At 46.2% G+C, this 24,384-nt stretch overlaps 1 long non-coding RNA gene and 1 pseudogene across 1 annotated transcript; one reads left to right on the top strand and one right to left on the bottom strand.

Annotated features, from left to right (window-relative positions):
* Positions 1-233: 233 nt before the first annotated feature.
* Positions 234-2,087, bottom strand: LOC141162318 (uncharacterized). Its single transcript, XR_012250758.1, has 2 exons — positions 2,003-2,087; positions 234-994 (listed from the first exon to the last, which is right to left on the bottom strand). It is a non-coding gene; the product is annotated as an uncharacterized lncRNA (long non-coding RNA).
* A 109-nt stretch (positions 2,088-2,196) lies between these two features.
* LOC141162317 (uncharacterized) overlaps positions 2,197-24,384 on the top strand; it is an 85,222-nt pseudogene continuing 63,034 nt past the window's right edge.

Genomic DNA, 24,384 nt, shown 5'->3' with positions numbered 1-24,384 from the left:
ATGCGCCACTTTGGAGCGGCTGTGGGCTGGTATTTTTAGGCTGGGAAGTGCCCAATAAACATGGACCTTTCTAGCCTGATAATATCAGTCCTCAGCTGTCTGCTTTACCTTTGCAGGTTATCAAAAATGTAGGGGGAAACTATGTACAGTAATTTTATTTTAAATTTATTTATTAGGTTAACCCATGTATAATGCAGGTAAACAGTATGCAACAGCGGAGATACAGGCGGATCAACATTATATTTCTTTTATTTAACAACTAATATTAATTGTAAAATATGTATTATATGGTAACAATTTCTTTACCTTTGACAGTAAAATAAGCAGTAAATCATATAACAGAATAAATGATTAGAATACACTAGAATTCAGGGGCTTGTAGTTTAAAATGATCTACTGGAGGGAAAGGGAGTTAGATTGTTATTAACTATACTTGGCGCGGGGCAGTCTTTTAAAGCTTTGGTAATGCTCTGTTCCCATCACAACTCGCTGCCCGTTTCCCCCGTAACTCTCTATCCACTTTTGCGATGTCGCTCTGGCTTCTGCTGGTCCCCATCTGACTACTGTCTTTCCCTCTATCCGTGCCCGGTACCAGAGGTAACGGCCCGTCTCACGCATCCTTCCTGGTCGCCGACCCGACCGTGAATCTCCGATCTGACACCTCCGGAGCTTCTGCAACGTCCTGACACTGGCGCACACGTCTGAGAACCGTGCCTCCGCAACCTGTTCCCGTTCTGTCAACCGACGTCACCCGGGTGAGGAACCTTGTCCGGCGTCGCTCGGGTCTTCGGGGCTTGACCGTCGACATCTGGGCTGGGCGGATATATATCTCACGGATATCAGTATCTTTGCACATTTTAACTCACAAACATCTGTCGTTCCTATTCTGCTTTCTATTCCGGTACGTGTCACACAGCTGACACATGTACACACAGATAGTAAAAACGGACCGTCTCACACGTAGGTTTTTTTTTAAGTGGACGTGTGAAGGGGCCTAAAATGAAGCACAATGTGTCATGAAAAACAATCTCAGCATCATCGGGATATACAGAAGCTTTCCAGAGTTATTGCCACACAAAGTCACTGGTCAAATGTGGAAAATGGGGCTTGGTCAATAAGCTCAAAACTTTGTTCCATCATTAAGGGGTTAAAGCAAAGTACTATCAGCGGCAGCGTCTGCAAATAGCTGGAGGGGACGGTGTGAACGGGGGGGCGCTTCTGCCAGGAGAAAGCGCTCAGAGCTGTGCAGCCCCCCGACAGATAGCGCTCAGCGCTGTGCAGCCCCCCGAGAGAGTGCTCAGCGCTGTGCAGCCTCCCGAGAGATAGCGCTCAGCGCTGTGCAGCCTCCCGAGAGATAGCGCTCAGCGCTGTGCAGCCCCCCGAGAGATAGCGCTCAGCGCTGTGCAGCCCCCCCCAAGAGATAGCGCTCAGCGCTGTGCAGCCCCCCGAGAGAGTGCTCAGCGCTGTGCAGCCTCCCGAGAGATAGCGCTCAGCGCTGTGCAGCCCCCCGAGAGATAGCGCTCAGCGCTGTGCAGCCCCCCGAGAGAGTGCTCAGCGCTGTGCAGCCTCCCGAGAGATAGCGCTCAGCGCTGTGCAGACCCCCGAGAGATAGCGCTCAGCGCTGTGCAGACCCCTGAGAGATAGCGCTCAGCGCTGTGCAGACCCCCGAGAGATAGCGCTGTGCTGTGCAGCCCCCCGAGAGATAGCGCTGTGCTGTGCAGCCCCCCGAGAGATAGCGCTCAGCGCTGTGCAGCCCCCCGAGAGATAGCGCTCAGCGCTGTGCAGACCCCTGAGAGATAGCGCTGTGCTGTGCAGCCCCCCCGAGAGATAGCTCTCAGTGCTGTGCAGCCCCCCCCGAGAGATAGCGCTCAGCGCTGTGCAGCCCCCCGAGAGATAGCGCTCAGCGCTGTGCAGCCCCCCGAGAGATAGCGCTCAGCGCTGTGCAGACCCCTGAGAGATAGCTCTCAGCGCTGCAGTCCTGACACAGGGAAGAAGGACTCACCACAGTCTGCAGTCAGCAGCGGAGACAGGAGAGCAGCTATCAGCCTGTGGGGGTCACGTGGTGGGGGCGGGGCTACAGGGAGGGCGGGGCCAGAGGCGACCAGGAAGAAGGAAAGAAAGAAGCAACGAGAGAGAGAGAAGGTGAGAGAGAGACAGGAGAGCAGATAGCAGACTGTGGGGTCACATGGTGGGGGCGGGGCTACAGGGAGGGGCGGGGCCAGGTGCGACCAGGAAGAAGGAAAGAAAGAAGCAACGAGAGAGAGGAGGTGAGAGAGAGAGAGAGACAGGAGGTAAGAGAGAGACAGGAGGTGAGAGAGAGAGACAGGAGGGGAGAGAGAGAGACAGGAGGGGAGAGAGAGAGACAGGAGGGGAGAGAGAGAGACAGGAGGTGAGAGCGAGACAGGAGGCAAGAGAGAGACAGGAGGTGAGAGAGAGAGAGAGAGACAGGAGGTAAGAGAGAGAGACAGGAGGTGAGAGAGAGAGACAGGAAGGAAGAGAGAGAGAGACAGGAGGGAAGAGAGACAGACAGGAGGGAAGAGAGAGAGAGACCGGGGGGAAGAGAGAGACCGGGGGGAAGAGAGAGACAGGAGGGAAGAGAGAGAGACAGGAGGGAAGAGAGAGACAGGAGGGAAGAGAGAGACAGGAGGTGAGAGAGAGAGAGACAGGAGGTGAGAGAGAGACAGGAGGTGAGAGAGAGACAAGAGGTGAGAGAGACAGGAGGGAAGAGACAGACAGGAGGGAAGAGAGAGAGACAGGGGGGAAGAGAGAGACAGGAGGGAAGAGAGAGACAGGAGGGAAGAGAGACAGGGGGGAAGAGAGAGAAAGAGACAGGAGGTAAGACAGAGACACAGGGAAGAGAGAGACAGGAGGAGAGAGAGACAAGAGGGAAGAGAGAGGAGGTAAGAGAGAGACAGGAGGTAAGAGAGAGACAGGAGGTAAGAGAGAGACACAGGGAAGAGAGAGACAGGAGGGAAGAGAGAGAGAGACTGGGGAAGAGAGAGAGACAGGAGGTAAAAGAGACCGGAGGCGAGAGAGAGAGAGACGGGGGAAGAGAGAGAGACAGGAGGTAAAAGAGACCGGAGGCGAGAGAGACAGGAGGTAAGAGAGAGACAGGAGGGAAGAGAAAGACAGGAAGTAAGAGAGAGAGACAGGAGAGAATAGAGAGACAGGAGGTAAGAGAGAGAGACAGGAGGGAAGAGATATAATGTGGAGTTCAAACAGTTTTCACTGTGTTGCTGGTCCGCCACGTGGAAAGGACATCTCAAAATCCAAAGTTTCCAATAAAGGATTTTATTTCTGTTTTTTACAATTTTAAAATCAATGCGTTTCGAAGGGGCTTTAACAAGAGATTTGTTATATCCTATCCTGAAGATGCGCTCCAGGAGGCAAATAGCGCTTGTTCCCTTGCGAGTCTCGCTGTGTGACTAAGCAGTGCTATACAGCCACATATGGAGTATTTCTACTTTCAGCAGAAACTTTGGGACACATTTTGGTGCCATTTTCCTCATTTTCCAGTGTGAAAATGGAAAATCAGGGGTTAAAACAGGATGCTGTGACACACCTGATCATTGCATCCCTAGATGAATTCATTGAGAGGTGTAGTTTGTAAAATGGCGTCATTAATAGGTGGTTTGGCTGTTCTGGCGCCTCAGGGGTTCTACCAATGTGACATGGCACCCTCAAACCAGTCCAGCAAAATCTGAACTCCAATATGGCGCTTCCCTTCTGAGCTTTGCACTGTGCCTCAAAAGTAGTATTTGAACACCGGAAAAATTGCACAACAAATTTTGGGGTGCATTTACTCGTGCTTTCCTTTTGAAAATGAAAAGATTTTGGGCTAAAACAATTTTGTGGAAAAAATATTTGTTTTTCATTTTCACAGATCAACTTTGTAAAATTCTGGGAAGCACCTGTGGGTTCAAGGTGCTCAATATATGGCTAGATAAATTCCTTGAGGGATCTAGTTTCAAAATTGGGGATACCCGCAGACCATTCCATCAAAATCTGCATTCCAAAACGTCACTCCTTCCTTTCTGAGCCCTGCCGTGCACCCAAACAGTAGTTTTCCTCCACATATGGGATATCGGTGTACTCAGGAGAAATTGCACAACAAATTGTATGGTGCATATTCTCCTGTTACCCTTGTGAAAATAAAAAAAATTTGGGCTAAAATAACATTTTTGGCAGAAAAATTAGATTTTTTATTTTCACGGATTAATGTTATAAATTTCTGTAAAGCACCTGGCGGTTTAAGGTGCTCACCACACATCTAGATAAGTTCCTTGAAGGGTCTGGTTTCCAAAATGTGGTCACTTGTGGGGGCGGTTTCTACTCTTTAGGCACATCAGGGGCTCGCCAGACGCACTATGGCATCCGCTAATGATTCCAGCAAATTTTGCCTTCAAAAAGTTAACTGGCGCTCCTTCTCTTCTGAGCTCTGCCGTGCACCCAAACAGTAGTTGTCCTCCACATATTGGGTATCTGTGTACTCAGCAGAAATTGCACAACAAATTGTGTGGTGCAATTTTTCCTTTTACTCTTGTGAAAATAAAAAAATTGGGGTCTAAATAAATTTGTGAAAGACAGTTAAATGTTCATTTTTTCCTTCAACATTTCATTAATTTCTGTGTAGCACCTGAAGGGTTAATAAACCTCAGATATGGGGTATTAGAGTGCTCAGGAGAAATTGCACAACAAATTTTGGGGTCCATTTTTTCCTGTTACCCTTGCAAAAATAAAAAAAAAATGGGTCTAAGTAAAATTTTTGTGAAAAAAAGTTAAATGTTCTATGTTTTCTTCCACATTCCAAAAATTCCTGTGAAGCACCTGAAGGGTTAATAAGCATATTGAATGTGGTTTTGAGCACCTTGAGGGGTGCCGTTTTTAGAAATGGTGTCACTTTTGGGTATTTTCTGTATATAGACACCTCAAAGTCACTTCAAATGTAATTTGTTCCCTAAAAAAATGGTTTTGTAAATTTTGTTAGAAAAATGAGAAATCGATGGTCAACTTTTAACTTCCTAACAAAAAAAAATTATGTTTCAAAAATTGTGCTATTGTAAAGTAGACATGTGGGAAATGTTATTTATTAACTATTTTGTGTGACATAACTCTCTGATTTAAGGGCATTAAAATTAAAAGTTTGAAAATTGCTAACTTCATTTTTTTTTTTTCAAAACCGGGGCAGGTGTCTGGTTGTCGGCGGTGAGGCAGAGCGGCGTGCACTGCTTCTCCTGTGGCTTCGGCCATCTTCCTGAAGCCGTGATCTACAGAAAAATAGTCGACCGAGCCAGCGCATGTGCAGATTGGAAGCTCGGCAGCTATTTCCCCGAGGTCCATGGCTTCAGGAAGATGGCCACGACCACCAGAAATGCAGCGCACGCCGCTCTGCCTCACCGCCGACAGCCAGACACCCTCCCCGCATCATCTCACCTCCTCTGCTGCCGCTGAGTTCTTGAGGGAGGGAATGGAGGGCCCTGCTTCCTGCAATCCTGCTCCACAGCAACACCCCGCTGCTGGAGCACCGCCTTCTTGCACCTGGGGTCCGCAGCATTCCTCCACTTCCGCCGGCTTCCTGAGGGACCCTGCCTCCATTGACTCCCGCTCCTCTGCCCCCCAGCTAAGATACCTATTCAGACTATAAGACGGACCCCCATCTTATAAAACAAATTTCTTCCTATTTTCCACCCCAAAATTTGGGGTGCATCTTACGGTCAGGGCCGGCGTCAGCACCCGGCGCACCCGGGCAAGTGCCGGGGCCCTGAGCAGGCAGGGGGGCCCACTGGCGGTCGCGCACCCCGCTGGGCTATGGGCGGAGGAGAGCGGTGTCAGCGCCCGCCCTTCTCCGCCGCTTGCTCAGGGCCCCGGCAACCGGATACTTACCTCTCCCCGTGCCTCCGCAGATCCGCTGTCTTCCTGCTCTGCGCTCCCTGTGACGTCTCAGGTCAGAGGGCGCGGTAACGTCTTTCCACCGCGCGCTCCCCTGAGCCGTCACAGGGAGCGCAGAGCGGGACGACGCCGGCAACGCTGGAGTCCGGACCCGAGCAGCGGGCAGCAGGTGAGGAGGAGGGAGGTGAGTATTTGATTTTTTTTTTTTAATGTATGGAGGCATGGGGCATAATATGGGGGGGGGTGACATCCTGCATGGGGCATAATATGGGGGGGTGACATCTTGCATGGGGCATTATAAAGAGAGGGGGGGTGACATCCTGCATGGGGCATTATAAAAAGAGGGGGGTGTGACATCCTGCATGGGGCATTATAAAGAGAGGGGGGTGTGACATCCTGCATGGGGCATTATAAAGAGAGGGGGGTGTGACATCCTGCATGGGGCATTATAAAGAGAGGGGGGTGTGACATCCTGCATGGGGCATTATAAAGAGAGGGGGGGTGACATCCTGCATGGGGCATTATAAAGAGAGGGGGGGTGACATCCTGCATGAGGCCTTATAAAGGGGGGGTGACATCCTGCATGGGGCATTATAAAGAGAGGGGGTGACATCCTGCATGGGGCATTATAAATAGAGGGGGTGACATCCTGCATGGGGCATTATAAATAGAGGGGGTGACATCCTGCATGGGGCATTATAAAGAGAGGGGGTGACATCCTGCATGGGGCATTATAAAGAGGGGGGGTGACATCCTGCATGAGGCATTATAAAGAGAGGGGGTGACATCCTGCATGGGGCATTATAAAGAGGGGGGTGACAGCCTGCATGGGGCATTATAAGGTGGGGAACAGCCTGCATGGGGCATTATAAGGGGGGGGGGACAGCCTGCATAGTGCATTATGTGGGGGGTAACAGCCTGCATGGAGCATTATAAGGGTGGGGACGCCTGTATGGGGCATTATGTGGGGGGTAACAGCCTGCATGGAGCATTATAAGGGGGGGGACCGCCTGTATGGGGCATTATGTGGGGGGTAACAGCCTGCATGCAGCATTATATGGGGGCCAGTATTCTGTATGGAGCGTTATAAGGGGACCAGTATCCTGTATGGAGCTTTATAAGGGGACCAGTATTCTGTATGGAGCGTTATATGGGGGCCAGTATCCTGTATGGAGCTTTATAAGGGGACCAGTATCCTGTATGGAGCGTTATATGGGGGTCAATATTCTGTATGGAGCCTTATATGGGGGCCAGTATCCTGTATGGAGCGTTATATGGGGGCCAGTATTCTGTATGGAGCCTTATATGGGGGCCAGTATTCCGTATGGAGCCTTATATGGAGGCCAGTATTCTGTATGGAGCCTTATATGGGGGCCAGTATTCCGTATGGAGCATTTTATTGGGGCCAGTATTCCGTATGGAGCCTTATATGGGGGCCAGTATTCTGTATGGAGCCTTATATGGGGGCCAGTATTCCGTATGGAGCCTTATATGGAGGCCAGTATTCTGTATGGAGCCTTATATGGGGGCCAGTATTCCTTATGGGGCCTTATATGGGGGCCAGTATCCTGTATGGAGCCTTATATGGGGGCCAGTATTCTGTATGGAGCCTTATATGGGGGCCAGTATTCTGTATGGAGCCTTATATGGGGGCCAGTATTCCGTATGGAGCCTTATATGGAGGCCAGTATTCTGTATGGAGCCTTATATGGGGGCCAGTATTCCGTATGGGGCCTTATATGGGGGCCAGTATTCCGTATGGGGCCTTATATGGGGGCCAGTATTCCGTATGAAGCGTTATATGGGGGCCAGTATCCTGTATGGAGCCTTATATGGGGGCCAGTATTCTGTATGGAGCCTTATATGGGGGCCAGTATTCTGTATGGAGCCTTATATGGGGGCCAGTATTCCGTATGGAGCCTTATATGGGGGCCAGTATTCCGTATGGAGCCTTATATGGGGGCCAGTATTCCGTATGAAGCGCTATATGGGGGCCAGTATCCTGTATGGAGCCTTATATGGGGGCCAGTATTCTGTATGGAGCCTTATATGGGGGCCAGTATTCTGTATGGAGCCTTATATGGGGGCCAGTATTCTGTATGGAGCCTTATATGGGGGCCAGTATTCCGTATGGAGCCTTATATGGAGGCCAGTATTCTGTATGGAGCCTTATATGGGGGCCAGTATTCCGTATGGGGCCTTATATGGGGGCCAGTATTCCGTATGGGGCCTTATATGGGGGCCAGTATTCCGTATGGGGCCTTATATGGGGGCCAGTATTCCGTATGAAGCGTTATATGGGGGCCAGTATTCCGTATGGAGCCTTATATGGGGGCCAGTATTCTGTGTGGAGCGATTCACCGGTTTGTGAGCTATTGTGGAATTTACAATAGATATCGCTCATGTAATGTAAGAAGTGAAATCTTTGCATTGTACTATATATATATATACAGGGTGGTCCAAAAGTAGGTGGACAGAAAGTGTAATAAGGTTATGAAGGGGGAGATTTATCAAACATGGTGTAAAGTGAAACTGGCTCAGTTGCCCTTAGCAACCAGATTCCACCTTTCATTTTCCAAAGAGTCTGTGAGGAATGAAAAGTGGAATCTGATTGGTTGCTAAGGGCTACTGAGCCAGTTTCACTTTACACCATGTTTGATAAATCTCCCCCTTCATAACCTTATTACACTTTCTGTCCACCTACTTTTGGACCACCCTGTATATATTTCTCTGCGGTATCTGTGCATCATGAATCGTGTATGTATTAAAGGGGCCACTGAGACTCTTTCGCCCGGGGCCCAGAAAAACCTGGAGCCGGCCCTGCTTACGGTCCATGTATCTTATAGTCCGAAAAATACGGTATATTCATTTTTATTTATTTTTTCTTACTGCACCTTTGTTCACACTTCCCTTTCTTTCATCCATTCAAGCATTTTTCCCACTCCCTTTCATCACCCCTTTGTGGGTTTATCATTGTTTGTGTCATGCACTTTGCTTCATTATTTTACTAATATAACGGACGCCCCCTGCTGGTATTATTTAGGACTGTAGTCCATTTTTTATGTACCGTAATGATGAGCTTGGTCTATTGCATGACGCTCTGGCTGGGCGTCACTGTGCTGGGCCGCACATTATGTCCGATAATTTATGCAGTGACATCAGCCTTACACTGCATCCCGTGATCACATGACTTCACATGTGACCGGACTCCTCGTTCACGCCCCTTCCTGGTCATTCAGCTAGTGACCACATGGTGACCTGATGTAGACATGTGACCACTAGTAGAACCATCTTCTGGCATCCAGCACCATCTTGGACACGTTTTATTATAGAGCGCTCCTATGATGTAAGTTTTAATCCCATTGGTTTAACTATGTATAAAAGGACATGCATTCATTGTATATACCTACCCCTGATGAAGCACGCTGTGTGAAACGTGTGTCGAGTTGGCCGGGCACTTAGCGTTCCTCTTTACTTTAGTTGGGACCGTGCTGTAACATTGCTTAACCCCTTAAGCCCCGGAGCATTTTTCGTTTTTGCATTTTCGTTTTTGCTCCCCTTGTTCCCAGAGCCATAGCGTTTTTATTTTTTGGTCAATATGGCCATGTGAGGGCTTATTTTTTGCGGGACGAGTTGTACTTTTCAACGCCATTACTAGTTTTACCATATCCTGTACGGGAAAACGGGAAAAAAATTCCAAGTGCGGTAAAATTGCAAAAAAAGTGCAATACCACAGTTGTTTTTTATTTATTTTTTTTACCACGTTCACTGAATGCTAAAACTGACCTGCCCTTCTTATTCTACAGGTCATTACGAGTTCATAGACACCAAACATGTATAGGTTCTTTTATATTTAAGTGGTGAAAAAAAAATCCAAAATTTGGTAAAAAAAAAATAAAAAAATAGCGCCATTTTCTAAGACCCGTAGCGTCTCCATTTTTCGGGATCTGGGGCTGGGTGAGGGCTTATTTTTTGCGCGCCAGGCTGACGTTTTTATTAATAACATTTTGGGTAGATCCGATGTTTTGATCGCCCGTTATTGCATTTTATTGCAATTTTGCGGCGACCAAAAAACGTAATTCTGGCGTTTAGAATTTTTTTCTCATTACGCCGTTTACCGATCGGATTAATTCTTTTTTTATATTGATCGGGCGATTCTGAACGCGGCGATACCAAATATGTGTATGTGGGTTTTTTTTTATATATTTTATTTTGAATGGGGCGAAAGGGGGGTGATTTAAACTTTTATATTTTTTTATTTTTTTTTTATATTTTTAAAAACTTTTTTTTTTTACTTTTTGCATGCTTCTATAGTCTCCATAGGAGACTAGAAGCAGCAACTATCCGATCGCCTCTGCTACATACAGGGGACGAGCAGGTCCCCTGCATGCAGCAGAAATGGTCCTGTGCTATGAGCGCCGACCACTAGGTGGCGCTCATAGCGACAAGATCATGACAACCACAGGCGTCTGCTGCAGACCCTGGGTTGTCATGCACGCCCATCGGTGACCCGCGATCACGTGACGGGGTCGCCGGTGGGCGGGGCTTATGACGCGCTACCCGGAAGCGCGCGTTAAATGCTGCTGTCGGAGATTGACAGCAGCATTTAACATGTTAACAGCCGCGGGTGGATCGCGATTCCACCCGCGGCTGTTGCGGGCACATGTCAGCTGTAAGAATCAGCTGACATGTGCTCCGTTCAGTGAGGGCTCAGCGCAGCAAATATGCGTACTAATACGTCCCCGGTAAGTAAGGGGTTAAATTATATTTTGGGTGCTTTTCTCTGCTGTTTGAGATTCCAGTGACTCTTTTATATACAGTGATGAGCAAAAGGGTAACAATGTTTTGAACTTTCATATGCTAATTAATTGCAGGTCAAATTTATGTATGATATAGCCAAGTTGATTGTCTATAAAATGATGGTAGTCTCACGATCAAAGCGCAGTGGAGGGTGAGATATGGAGCCTGAAAGTCAATAGTTCAAAACATTGTTACCCTTTTGCTCGTCAGTGTAATTTGGATATCTACCTTTACTATCTTCATTTATACATACTGACTATAGCTGGCACCACTATATACTGTATATACTATATATATTTGTACCTTATTATTACTGGTGTCATTCACCTTGGACTATTGCACATTCTTTTTATTTATCTCTACTTTCATCTACTCATTCCTTCATGCATGTCCATCTGCATTGTGCCATCCGTTGGGGCCTATAACTGTGCTAATTTTTTTTTGTCTGGTTCTTAATCTTGTATGGCTTTCTTGTACTATATTTTTGTATTTATTTTTCACTATAAAGTTTATTTTATTTATTTTACTCAATTGTATAGCGCCATTAATTCCACAGCGCTTTACAGACATTATCGGCACTGTCCCCATTGGGGCTCCCAATCTACATTCCCTATCAGTATGTCTTTGGAGTGTGGGAGGAAACCGGAGAATCCGGAGGAGACCCACCCAAATCTAGGGAGAACATACAAACTCCTTGCAGATGTTGTCCTTGGTGGGATTTGAATCCAGGACCCCAGAACTGCTAAGTAACAGTGCTAACTAGTGAGCCACCGTGCTGCCCAAAAGTTGTTCACTTTTGCATTTATGTATGCTCTTAGTCATGCTTCTCATTTTAGGGTCTTTATGATCTGCTGCATGTGACCTTTATTTAAATGTGGGACTATATCAGAATCATCACAAACCTTAGTGGTGGCAGTTTTGGGTGGTTATTCGTGAGATTGAGTTACACATTTGAGAGTTGTAATGATATTAGACAGACTAGGTGGTCTTGCAGTGGATACCCCCGGTCACATCCACACATTATGCCAGCATCACCGAGTGTGTTCACGACAGTGGCCTTGCATATAAGAGAGGAATACTGGCAGATAGCTAGGCGAACATGTTCTAGCTCTTTAGTTTAGACCAATGTTTCCCAAACTCCAGTCCTCACGGTCCCCAACAGGTCATGTTCTCAGGATTTCCTTAGTATTGCACAGGTGATGGAAGTATCATCAAGGCATCAGGAATTCTCTCACCTGTGCAATACTATGGAAATCCTGAAAAACATGACCCGCGGGGGCCGTGAGGACTGGAGATTGGGAAGCACTGGTTTAGACCTTACTGAGCTGCATTTAAATATAAAAAAGGGGTAGACAATTCCTCTAACATCAGATTTATATCACAAGTGAACACCACGAAAAAAGAAAACAAATTGCTTCCGGCCCCACTAAAAAAAAATATGTACCCCAAAAATACAACGTTTCCAAGCAAAACATCTCTTATATGATGGAAAAATAAAAATGTTAGGGTATTCGAAATGTGAAGACAAAATAATGAAAGGAGGTGTCCACTACTTTCACTATCCGTAGGATAGTGCATCAATGTATGATCGGCAAGGATCCCGCATGTGGCACCCCCGCCGATCAGCTGTTATCGGTGCCGGCGGTGGCAGCCGGAAGTGCTTACCTGCGGTGCTTGGCCGTCAAGTTGTAGGGCCCGGCGCTCGTTACTATACACCCGCCTCCTATTCAATTGAATGGGAGGCGGATGTGCAGTACCCTGCGGCGGCCACTACAGATGGACGACCAAGCACCGCAGGTAAGGACTTCCGGCCGCCGGCACCGATAACAGCTGATCGGCGGGGGTGCCGCGTGCGGGAACCTGGCCGATCATACATTGATGCACTATCCTACAGATAGAGCATCAATGTGAAAGTAGTGGACAACTTCTTGAAGGAAATCACTGGTCCCTGCTCCAGTCACCCCTGCTTCTATCACTAGGCACCGCTATACTGACTGAGGTGATATAGGAGGTGGTGATGTCGGCATCGGTTGGTGGCTCAGGTGCCACACGAGCTTGTAGTAAAAGCCTCCATGTAGAATATTCCACATGAGTTTTCCTTCTGTCTGTGACTTTATTTTACATTATTATTTTCACAGTTTTGAAATTCAGACAAGAATCTAATTAATAATCCACAAGTCATAATGGAGAAAGGAGAAAGCGATGTGCAGGGAGATGAGTGGCGGTGCAAAGAGGAAGTTCTTACAGGTAACCGTCCTGATGAAGAGTCACCACGAAATAATAAGAAAAAAGTCACATTCTCCTCATTCACCGCACCAGTGAATTCTGGGCTAGAGGTTTATGTTTTGTGTTTTATGTTTTGTGGGGTTTTTTTGGCCCGTTGATTCCCCCATTCAGCTAAAATACAGATTATATATGGCTGACAGTGTGATGGCGCTATGTGTGATAGCATCTATAATATGGATTTAAGAATAGACCGAGATGATAGATCATCAATGACACCTAACAAACCTCTTTTAGTGTTCTTTTATGATATCCTTCACGGTTTCAGAACTAAAATGTAATCTAATTGATATACTGGACAGAGCTTCAAACATACTCATTTTAAGATAATTGCCTCATCATTACAGCCAGGAGTAGATTATAAGAGAAAGCAGAATAATGCCTGGGCTTATCCAGCCTTATATTTGTGGCATTGCCATGACTTACTAATGCACGACCATACGGCTCCTCTGCTCTACACTGTGCATGGAGCTGACAGGGAGCTTGTGAGATGTTCTCCACCTGATAGCACTGACTTCTGAGCACTTCCCGTGATACGAGTGGTAGAATATGAGCGTGTCCTGGGCTCTGTCACATGGAAGTTTGGGTGCTAGTAGTCAACTTGAGGTAGTCACTGAGCAATAGACAACAGTTCCACAACACACATCGGGGTATGCAATATATGGAACCCAATTATTCTTCATTATTCAAGACCAGTCCAGGCCACAGACATGTAATTAGTGTTGCAATTATACCCGAGTCTGCTGTCTGATGTTTCTCCCGAATCCTCTGTAGAGATGAACGTTCAGCCAAGCGTTCAGCTGTTCTCTATGGAGAGAGAAGAAAGATGTTCCCAATATAACCCAACAGTTCTCTTTATTACAGGCCATTATCTGCTTCGCTAAGATATAGTGGTAATCTGCAGGTAAATTGTATTTAACCGCTTTCTGATGTGAGACTTATCCATATGTCCCTGTGGCCTGGACCTTAATGACCAAGTATGTATGGATATGTCTCGGCGATCGCACAGGCACAGAGACTGTGCGCGCGCGATTGCTGCCGGGTGTCAGCTAATTCTGACAGCTGACACCCCAGGAGCGATGCCCCCACCGCTCCTGGCACTTTAACCCCCCAACTGCTTTGGAAAAGTGAAATGGCCCTTGCCCCCCCATAAAAAATCAGCAAAATTTGTGCTTCCAAATACAAATGCCTACCTCCCCTTTGAGCCCCACAGTGTGCCTAAACCGCAGTTAGCGTCAACAGGTTTAGCATTTCTATAGGGATGAGTGCCCGCCTAATTTACAGGTGCATGTCTCCAGAATTATGAGCTGGGCACAACGTACTGGTCACTACAACGTACTGGTCACTACAATGACATTTTGCAAATTTCACTTCATTTAGCAACATCCGCTACTGCTTAGATGCATAGAGTCAAAATCGTCACTACACCTGTAGATAAATTCCCAAAGGGGTATAATTTCCAAAATGGGTAAGTTGAGGGGGAATTCTGCTATTCTAGCACTGTGTATATGGAGTCAACATACTGTTCTAGAAAAATCTGCACTCCAGGAGACAAATAGTCCTCCGTCGCTCCCGAGTCTCGACGTATGGCTAAGCAGTACTGTGCAGCCATATATGGGGTATTTCTACATTCAGCAGAAATTGTAAGACACATTTTGGTGCCATTTTTAACCATTTACCGGTATGAAAATGTAAAATCTGGGGCGAAAACAATATTTTGGTGGTAAAAATGTAATTATTTTTTTCTTCACTGCCTATTGTTATATGTGATCCACCTGTGGTGTCAATATACTCACTGCACCCCTAGATGAATTCATTGAGAGGTGTAGGTTATAAAATGGGGTCTCTTATGGGGGAGTCTGCTGTTCTGGCACCTCAGGGGATCTGCCAATGTGCAGCACATGGCACCATCAAACCAGTCCAGCAAAATCTGAACTCCAATATGGTGCTTCTTCCTTCTAAGCTTTGCACTGTGCATCAAAATTAGTTTTCGACCACATATGGGGTATTGGTGTACATAGGAAAAATTTCACAAAAAAATGGGGTCCATTTTCTCCTGCTATCCTTGTTAAAATGAAAAAAAAAATGGGGCTAAAACAACGTTTTGGTGGGAAAAATATATTTTTTCATTTTTACAGATCCACGTTGTAAAATTCTGTGAAGCACCTGTGGGTTCAAGGTGCTCACCACACATCTACACAAATTCCTTGAAGGGTCTAGTTTCCAAAATAGGGTCACTTGTGGGGGTTTTCCACTGCTTAGGTACATTAGGGGCTCTCCAAACTCTCTCAAAGTCTGCGTTCCAAAACGTCACTCCTTCCTTTCTGGGCCCTGCTGTGCACCTAAACAATAGTTTTCCCCCACAATTGGGCTATCTGCGTGCTCAGGAGAAATTGCACAACAAATTTTGGATTCCATTTTCTCCTGTTACCACTTTGAAAATAAAATATTTGGGGCTAAAAAAAACATTTTTGTGGCAAAAATGGGATTTTTTTTCATGGCCCCACGTTATAAACTTCTGTGAAGCACTTGTGTGGTGAGCACCTTGAACCCCCATCTAGATAAGTTCCCTGAGGGGTTTAGTTTCCAAAATCGTGTCACTTGTGGGGGTTTCCACTGTTTAGGCACATCAGGGGCTCTCCAAATGCGACATGGCATCTGCTAATTATTCAAGCAAAGTTTACATTCAAAAAGTCAAATGGTGCTCCTTCCCTTCCGAGCCCTGCCGTGCACCCAAATAGTGGTTTTCCCCCACATATGGGGTATCGGCTTTCTCAGGAGAAATTGCACAACAAATGATATGGTGCAATTTCTCGTGTTACACTTATGAAAATGAAAATTTTAGGGCTGAAAACATTTTTGTGGGAAAAATGTGAAAATTGTATTTTTTCGGCTCAATGTTATAAAGTTCTGTGAAGCACCTGGGGGTTCAAGGTGCTCACCACACATCTACAAACTTCTGTGAAGCACTTGTGTGGTGAGCACCTTGAACCCCCATCTAGATAAGTTCCCTGAGGGGTCTAGTTTCCAAAATGGTGTCACTTGTTAGGGGTCTGTTTAGGCACATCAGCGGCTCTCCAAACGCGACATGGCATCCACTAATTATTCAATCAAATTTTTGATTCAAAAATCCATATGGCGCTCCTTCCCTTCCGAGCCATGCCGTGTGCTCAAACAGTGGTTTTCCCTCAGATATGGGGTATCGGAGTGCTCAGGAGAATTTGCACAACAAATTTTGGGGTCCATTTTTTCCTGTTACCCTTGCAAAAATAAAAAAAAATTTGGGTCTAAGTAAAATTTTTGTGAAAAAAAGTTAAATGTTCTATGTTTTCTTCCACATTACAAAAATTCCTGTGAAGAACCTGACGGGTTAATAAGCATATTGAATGTGGTTTTGAGCACCTTGAGGGGTGCAGTTTTTAGAATGGTGTCACTTTTGGGTATTTCCTGTCACAAAGGCCCCTCAAAGTCACTTCCAATGCTATGTGGTCCCTAAAAAATGGTTTTGTAAATTTTGTTGTAAAAATGAGAAATCACTGGTCAACTTTTAACCCTTATAACTTACTAACAAAAAAAATGTTGGTTCCAGAATTGTGCTGATGTAAAGTAGGAATGTGGGATATGTTATTTATTAACTGATTTGTATGAGATAACTCTCTGCTTTAAGGCCATGTGAGGCAGTGACCGGGATCGTATACGAGGGACGTTATATATCCCCCAGAATGTGTACAGAGACCTATTAAATCCATTGGAGTGCATTGCAGTCACAGACACAGCTGCGGCTGCAATGCAGGAATGAAGGTGAACAATGACCTGGTCAGACTACCTGGCTAAGGAAGATTAAGTAAAAACCCGGCAGGGCCTTCATTTCTTGGAGGAGGTCACAGGAGGCAGTGGGGCGGCCTCCTCCCTCCAACCCGGGTTTTCCAGGGCTCTTGCCACAGGTCCTTTAACCGGTTCCCGACCGCCCACTGTAGATAAACGTCCGCGCTGCCTGGGCTCTGTGCAGCGCCGACGTTTAAAAACGGTGGGTGGTCTCGCAGTGCTCAGGACCCCCAGGGTCCAGCAAGCACTGCGATTCCGGTGCAGAGCGTTAGCTCTGACAGGGTACATCATCGGGACCTGATTAGATCAGGTCCCAGTGATGTTAACCCTTTGCTGTCTTCTATATGCTGTGATCTATAGTGATCGCGGCATATAGGAGACAGCAGGAAGAGAGGGGGTCATCTTACTTGCCTCCGAAGACCTCCGTTTCGTTTGAGGACCTGGGGTTGCTATGGCAGCTGGAGGTCACATGACCGCCTCCAGCTCTGCCATATATGGTGTCCTTCCTGTCTGGCTTCAGCCTGTATGTAGCTGATGCCAGACAGGAAACTGACTGAAACAGTCAGTGAAGATCTCATGTAATGTAATATATGTCTATTACATTACATGAGATCAGTGATCAGAAAAATAAAAATTTATGTCCCATACAGGGACTAAGTAAAAATGTAAAAAAAAAGTAAAAAAAAAGTTTTTAAACTATTAAAAAAAAAATCACAAAATAAATAAAAATAAATAAATAAAATATTAAACCAATAAATCCGTATATTATTACAAAACCAAAAAAAGTACACATATTTGGTATCGCCGCGTCCGAAACAACCCGAGCTATAAAACTGTCACACAAATTAACTCCTTCTGTGCACACCGTAATAAAAATAAATAAAAAACGGAGAAAAAAAATATGCTTTTTCATCATATCGCCAAACAAAAAGTGGAAAAAAATGCGATCAAAAAGCAGAATAGAAATAAAAATGGTACCGCTGAAAACTTCATCTTGTTCCGCAAAAAAAAGCCGCCATACAGCTCCATCAGCCGAAAAATAAAAAAGTTATAGCACTCAGAATAAAGCAATGCAAAAAAAATATATTTTTTTCTATAAAATTGTTTTATTGTGTAAAAGCGCCAAAACATAAAAAAAATACAGTAAGTGTAGTATCGCTGTAAACGTACTGACCCGAAGAATAACGCTGCCTGATCACTTTTACCACACGCAGAACGGCATAAAAAAAAACTCAAAAAACAATTCCTGAAGTGTTTGTTTTTGTTAACTTTACCTCCCAAAAAACGGAATAGAAAGCGATCAAAAAATGTCACGTACCCAAAAATGGTTCCAATAAAAATGTCAACTCGTCCCGCAAAAAACAAGCCGTCACATGACTCTATCGGCCGAAATATGGAAAAATTATAGCTCTCAAAATATGGTGATGCAAAAACTAGATTTTGCAAAAAAAGCGTATTTTAGTGTGTGACAGCTGTCAGTCATAAAAACCCGATATAAATCTGGTATCTCTGTAATCGCACCGACCCGAAGAATAAAGTAATCTAATCAGTTATATCACACTAGGAACGGCATAAAAAATAAATAAAACAAATATTATTCACCTGCTACTGATTTGTTTATTATGTCTCCCAAAGATCCCAGTAAGGCTCTGCTCACATTTATCCTGTGCTCTGCGCTGAGCACTTACACCAGAGTTTCCGTGTAAATCTCTGAAATACGTGATTCAGCCAGAACCCATGATGGAAGATTCCCTGTAATGAGGCAGCTATAGGCCACTGTGGACGCCGTCTAGCCTGGGATCCCACGGTGTCATTTGTTTTAGGCGTGCATAAAAGTGCGGTTGGCCACAGTTTTGTGCACTTCTGAAAAAAAGGACACCACTAAACAGAGGCCAGACGGAGTCCAGAGTAACTGTGCTGCCTCATTATAGTGAATGGATCCTGCAGGGGTTTCATCTGAATTACATCACTTGGAAATTTAGATGGAAACCCCGATGTAAGTGCTCAGCCTAGAGCGCCGGATAAATGTTACGTAAAATGTTCCCAATAAAAGCTTAAACTCAGTCCTCAAAAAAAGCTAGTCCCCACTCAGGTCCATCATCTGTTAAAAATATAAGGGACTTCCAAGTTACTGGTAGCAGAAAGGCTCTGGAAAAGCAAAATGGTCCTTGCCCCCCAAAAGAAATTCAGAAAATTTTGTGCTCCCAAATCCAAATGCCTATTCTACAATAATTTGTTCTCCAATTGTCAAATAGCGCTCCTTCCCCCTCAAATCTCACCGTATGGCTAAGTGGTACGATACAGCCACATATGGGGTATTAACACTTTTAGAAGAAATTGTGTGACACATTTCGGCACCATTTTTACCCATTGCCCTGTGTGAAAATGTAAAATCTGAGGGTAAAACATTTTTTTGTGGTAAAAATATAATTATGCTTTTTTCACTGCCCAATGGTATAAATTTAAAAATTAAAAAATGCTCACTACTTCCATAGATGAATTCCTTGAGAGGTGTAGTTTACAAAATGGGGTCACTTGTGGGGGTTTCTGCTGTTTGGGCATGTCAGCGACTCTTCAAATGTAACATGGTGTCTGCTGCCTATCCCAGCCAACATAGCGCTTCTTTCTCTTCCGAACCCTGCCGTACACCAAAGCAGTGGTTTTCCCCCACATATGGGGTATCGGCGTACTCAGGAGAAATTGTACAACAAATTTCATGGTGCAATTTATCCTGTTACCCTTATGATAATGCAAAATTAGGGAATCAAAAACATTTTTTATGGGAAAAATGTGAAAATTTTATTTTTACGGCTCAATATTATAAACTTCTGTGAAGCAGCTGGGGGTGCAAGGTGCTCACCACACATCTAGATAAGTTCCCTAAGGGGTCTAGTTTCCAAAATGGTGGCACTTGTGGGGGGTTACCACTGTTTAGGCACATTAGGGGCTCCCCAAATGTGACATGGCGTCCGCTAATTATTCAAACAAATTTTACATTCAAAAAGTCAAATGGCGCTCCTTCCCTTTCAAACCGTGCCATGTGCCCAAACAGTAATTTGCCTCCACATATGGGGTATCGGCGTGTTCAGGAGAAATTGCATAACAAATTTCATGGTGCAATTTATCCTATTACCCTTATGATAATGCAAAATTAAGGGATGAAAAACGGTTTTGTGGGAAAAATGTGAAAATTTTATTTTTACAGCTCAATATTATAAACTTCTGTGAAGCACCTTGGGGTTCAAGGTGCTCACCACACATCTAGATAAGTTCCCTAAGGGGTCTAGTTTCCAAAATGGTGTCACTTGTGGGGGGTTTCCACTGTTTAGGCACATCAGGAGCTCTCCAAACGCAACATAGCGTCTGCTAATTATTCAGACAAATTTTACATTCAAAAAGTCTAATGGCGCTCCTTCCCTTCCGAACCCTGCCGTGCGCCCAAACAGTGGTTTTCCCTCACATATGGGGTATCAGCACGCTCAAGAGAAATTGCACAAAAAAATTGGGGGTCCATTTTTTCATGTTACCCCTGTGAAAATAAAAAAAATTGGGTCTAAAGTAACATTTTTGTGAAAAAAGTTAAATGTTAACTTTTTTCTTCCACATTCCAAAAATTCCTGTGAAGCACCTGAAGGGTTAATAAAGTTCTTGAATGTGGTTTTGAGCACCTTGAGGGGTGCAGTTTTTAGAATGGTGTCACTTTTGGGTATTTTCTGTCATAAAGACCCCTCAAAGTGACTTCAAATATGATGTGGTCCCTAAAAAAATGTTTTTGTAAATTTTGTTGGAAAAATGAGAAATCGCTGGTCAACTTTTAACCCTTATAGCTCCCTAACAAAAAAAAATTTTGGTTCCAAAATTGTGCTGATGTAAAGTAGACATGTGGGAAATGTTATTTATTAACTATTTTGTGTGATATATCTCTCTGATTTAAGGGCATGAAAATTCAAAGTTTGAAAATTGCAAAATTTTCGCCAAATTTCCGATTTTTTTCACAAATAAACACAAGTTATATCGAAGAAATTTTACCACAATCATGAAGTACAATATGTCACGAAAAAACAGTCTCAGAATCAGGGGAATACGCTGAAGCGTTCCAGAGTAATTACTTCATAAAGTGACAGTGGTCAGAATTGAAAAAATTGGCCCGGTCACGAAGGCAAAAACAGGCTCTGGCGCGAAGTGGTTAAAACTCCTGTACTAACTATTAGTGTTGTTCTATGTTGCAACCTGCTAGGAGCACAGCAGGAAAGCTCAGCAGGACTGTGTGTGGCTGAACGTCTGCCTAGGAAGGCTCTGCACCTGTCAGGCTCTGAGCGGCCCGGCGCGGCCGTTGTCCCCGGCAACCATTGTGTATGGACTTTCTGGTAACCCGGCTGCGAACCGGAGAACTTTCTGTTAACCCGTGAGTTGCTGAAATAAAAGCTGTTTATGTTGGACTTGCTTGGGTCACTGCCTCAGTTACTGCACGGTGTGAACACCGCCGCCTTACAGCCATGAAAATTCAAAGTTTGAAAATTGCAAAATTTTCGCCAAATTTCCAAGTTTTGCATAAATAAACTCCAGTCATATCAAATAAATTTTACCACTGTCATAAGGTACAATATGTCACGAAAAAACAATGTCAGAATCAGTGGGATCTGTTGAAGCGTTCTAGAGTTATTACCTCATAAAGTGACAGTGGTCAGAATTATAAAAATTAGACTGGACATTAACGTGCAAACATCCTTCGGGGGGAAAGGGGTTAAACCATATTAGGCTGTTTTACTGGAGGAGCGGCTACTGGGAGAAAATTAAGTTATATTTTCTCTGTAGCCGCTTTCTTCCAGTCATTGAGGCGGTGCAGGAAGCTGTTACAGACGTTGCTCAGACAGAGATGACTTCTACAACCGTCTACTTCCCCTAAATACTGAAAGCGAGCAGCTGCAAGGAGAATATAACTGAAGATATAGGAAGTTGATTGGGGTTTATTAGCTTTCATTTTGATGTAGCAATGATGGTTTGTTTCTGTTCTCTCATGCATTTTTTAATATAACTAGCTATTGAACCCGTTCTATGCCCGGTTGGCGAGCATTTTTATTGGTATATGGTCTCCCATGCTTGTATGTGCTGCCCCCTCCTGGTATTTGTGCTGCCCCCATCCTGTCCCCACCATCCTATCTTGGTATGCATGGCACCCCTCATCCCCATCCTGTAATGCATGGCACCCCTCATCCCCATCCTGTAATGCATGGCACCCCTAATCCCTATCCTGTAATGCATGGCACCCCTCATCCCTATCCTGTAATGCATGGCACACTTCACCCCCAATCCTGGAATGCATGGCACCCCTCACCCCCAATCCTGGTATGCATGGCACCCCTCACCTCCAATCCTGGTATGCATGGCTCCCCTCACCCCAATCCTGGCACGCATGGCACCCCTCACCTTCAATCCTGGTATGCATGGCACCCCTCAACCCCAATCCTGGTATGCATGGCACCCCTCACCCCCAATCCTGGTATGCATGGCACCCCTCACCCCCAATCCTGGTATGCATGGCACCCCTCACCCCAATCCTGGCACGCATGGCACCCCTCACCTTCAATCCTGGTAGGCATGGCACCCCTCATCCCCAATCCTGGTATGCATGGCACCCCTCAACCCCAATCCTGGAAGGCATGACACCCCTCACCCCCAATCCTGGTATGCATGGCACCCCTCACCCCCAATCCTGGTATGCGTAGCACCCCTCATCCCCAATCCTGGTATGTGTGGTACCCCATCCCTCATTCCTATCCTGGTATGTATGGTATCCCTCATCCTGGTATGCATGGCACCCCTCACCCCCATCCTGGTATGCATGGCACTCCTCATCCCTATGCTGGTATGCATGGAACCCCTAACCCCAAATCCTGGTATGCATGGCACCCCTCACCCCCAATCCTGGTATGCGTGGCACCCCTCATCCCCAATCCTGGTATGCATGGCACCTCTCACCCCCATCCTGGTATGCATGGCACTCCTCATCCCTATCCTGGTATGCATGGCACCCCTCATCCCCAATCCTGGTATGCGTGGCACCCCTCATCCCCAATCCTGGTATGTGTGCTACTTCTCATCCCTATCCTGGTATGCATGGTACCCCATCCCTCATCCCTATCCTGGTATGTATGGTATCCCTCATCCTGGTATGCATGGCACCCCTCACCCCCATCCTGGTATGCATGGCACCCCTCATCCCTATCCTGGTATGCATGGCACCCCTCATCCCCAATCCTGGTATGCATGGCACCCCTCATCCCCAGTCCTGGTATGCATGGCACCCCTCATCCCCAGTCCTGGTATGCATGGCACCCTTCATCCCCTATCCTGGTATGCATGGTACCCCTCATCCCCTATCCTGGTATGCATGGTACCCCTCATCCCCTATCCTGGTATGCATGGTACCCCTCATCCCCTATCCTGGTATGCATGGTACCCCTCATCCCCTATCCTGGTATGCATGGTACCCCTCATCCCCTATCCTGGTATGCATGGTACCCCTCATCCCCAATCCTGGTATGCATGGCACCCTTCATCCCCAATCCTGGTATGCATGGCACCCCTCACCCCCCAATCCTGGTATGCATGGCTCCCCTCATCCCCAATCCTGGTATTCATGGCTCCCTCATCCCCAATCCTGGTATGCATGGCTCCCTCATCCCCAATCCTGGTATGCATGGCACCCCTCATCTCCAATCCTGGTATGCATGGCACCCCTCATCTCCAATCCTGGTATGCATGGCACCCCTCATCTCCAATCCTGGTATGCATGGCACCCCTCATCTCCAATCCTGGTATGCATGGCACCCCTCATCTCCAATCCTGGTATGCATGGCTCTCTCATCCCCAATCCTGGTATGCATAGCTCCCTCATCCCCAATCCTGTTATGCATGGCACCCCTCATCCCCAATCCTGGTATGCATGGCACCCCTCATCCCCAATCCTGGTATGCATGGCACCCCTCATCCCCAATCCTGGTATGCATGGCACCCCTCATCCCCAATCCTGGTATGCACGGCACCCCTCATCCCCAATCCTGGTATGCATGGCACCCCTCATCCCCAATCCTGGTATGCATGGCACCCCTCATCCCCAATCCTGGTATGCATGGCACCCCTCATCCCCAATCCTGGTATGCACGGCACCCCTCATCCCTATCCTGGTATGCATGGCACCCCTCGTCCCCAATCCTGGTATACATGGTACCCCTCATCCGTATCCTGTTATGCATGGCACCCCATCCCTCATCCTGGTATACATGGTACCCCTCATCCCTATTCTGGTATTTATGGCACCCCTCATCCCAATTCTGGTTTGTATGGCCTCCTCATCCCAGAAACCTGGTATGCATGGCACCCAATCCCTCATCCTAGTATGCATGGCACCCCTCATCCTTATCCTGGTATGCATGGTACCCCTCATCTCTATTCTGGTGTGCATGGTACCCCTCATCCTGGTATGCATGGCACCCCATCCCTCATCCTGGTATGCATGGCACCCCGCATTCCTATCCTGGTATGTATGGTACCCCTCATCCCTATTCAGGTATGCATGGCACCCCT

Source organism: Phyllobates terribilis, unplaced genomic scaffold (assembly GCF_046119375.1).
Source record: "Phyllobates terribilis strain yellow unplaced genomic scaffold, ASM4611937v1 Scaffold_9__5_contigs__length_417890890, whole genome shotgun sequence".
NCBI classification, from domain to species: domain Eukaryota; kingdom Metazoa; phylum Chordata; class Amphibia; order Anura; family Dendrobatidae; genus Phyllobates; species Phyllobates terribilis.
This window is presented reverse-complemented; position numbering and strand designations above follow the sequence as displayed.